Below are 1780 nucleotides of genomic sequence, written 5' to 3'. Positions count from 1 at the left end.
ACGTAAAAATACAAAGAAAAAATGAAGGAAGTAAAAGAATAAGAAGACGAAAACAACAACACCTTTGTATATGAAGAACAAACAAGAAAAAGACAAACAACAACAATGACAGATAACTTCTTTCACACACACACACACACACACACACACACACACACACACACACACACACACACACACACACACACACACACACACACACACACATGTACACGCGTCACAACCCTGTAATGTTAAGCTTCGATGCACATCTTTATTTCCCTCATTCCTGCCTCTCTCTTTACCCTCTCCCTTCCCTCTCTCCTGGTCTTTTCCCTCTCTCCTGGTCTTTTCCCTCTCTCCCGACCCTTTGGCTCCCTCGTCTCTCCCTCCTGCGATTCACCATTCCTTCCTCCTATCACTCAAATAATCGCAGCATCATAGTGAAGTGACAAGGCGACGCACATCCTCCCCTCTCCGCGGCATGAAGGTGACTGATTCCTTCTTTCACTGTGCGTTTGATTTAAAGCTCAAAAGTATTCGGGATAAATAAAAGGGGAGGAAAAAAAAATCAGAGTGTAGGAAGCGATTATTACACGGTTATGCTTTTGATTTGGAACATTTGCGAAAAGAAATCAACATAAAAGCAATGCAGTGGATTAAAGAAGCATTATGAATCGTTACTGACATAAAAAAAAAAGACTAGCAAGAAAATAATGATCGAAAAATATATATTAAAAAGATTTTCCTTGCATTCTACTAATTGAGAAGGAAAAAAAAATGGTAACCTCGTTTTCTACTCATTTTGGAAGAGAAGAGGAGGAGGAGGAGGAGGAGGAGGAGGAGGAGGAAGAGGAGGAAGAAGATGAGGAGGCGGAGAAAGACAAGAATTAGGAGGAGAACGAGGAGAGTTAGGAGGAAGAAGAGGAGGAGAATTTCAATAACAATAATGAGTTTTTGTAATCTAGTCTGTCTTGAAAGTAAAAGAGAAAAAGGAGCAATAATAGTAGCAACAAAAATACGAATAATGACAAAAGCAATGACTGATAATGACGATGATCACAAAATAAATAAGAAACAACAACAACAACAACAACAACAACAAAAAATAAAGATACAAGACAAAATTCCATACTCGGAGATGAATTTAAAATGAAAACTAGTAATATTTCCATTGAGTGACACGGCGCTTACCAACTTAATGTATTGCTGTTTCAACCTAAGGCGTTAAAGAAGACTACGTGTGTGTGTGTGTGTGTGTGTGTGTGTGTGTGTGTGTGTGTGTGTGTGTGTGTGTGTGTGTGTGTGTGTGTGTGTGTGTGTGTGTGTTTCGTATAGTTTAATTTCTAAGCCGTTATGCATACAACAAAATACTCAGTAAAACCTTCTTCCTTTTGTCTAAATCGTGTTTTTAGCAAATAATATGGAGTGTATAAGAGAGAGAGAGAGAGAGAGAGAGAGAGAGAGAGAGAGAGAGAGAGAGAGAGAGAGAGAGAGAGAGAGAGTTACTTTACCAGTTATATTATCATTACTACCGTTGCTGCTCTACTGTAACCTGTAGTGCCCTTGAAAATAGAGGTCAAATTATATATTACATTTATACTAATCGAGAGAGAGAGAGAGAGAGAGAGAGAGAGAGAGAGAGAGAGAGAGAGAGAGAGAGAGAGAGAGAGAGAGAGAGAGAGAGAGAGAGAGAGAGAGAGAGAGAGAGAGAGAGAGAGAGAGAGAGAGAGAGAGAGAGAGAGAGAGAGAGAGAGAGAGAGAGAGAGAGAGTGTGTGTGTGTGTGTGTGTGTGTGTGTG

Source organism: Portunus trituberculatus, chromosome 22 (assembly GCF_017591435.1).
Source record: "Portunus trituberculatus isolate SZX2019 chromosome 22, ASM1759143v1, whole genome shotgun sequence".
Taxonomy (NCBI): domain Eukaryota; kingdom Metazoa; phylum Arthropoda; class Malacostraca; order Decapoda; family Portunidae; genus Portunus; species Portunus trituberculatus.
Note: the sequence above shows the minus strand (reverse complement) of the source record.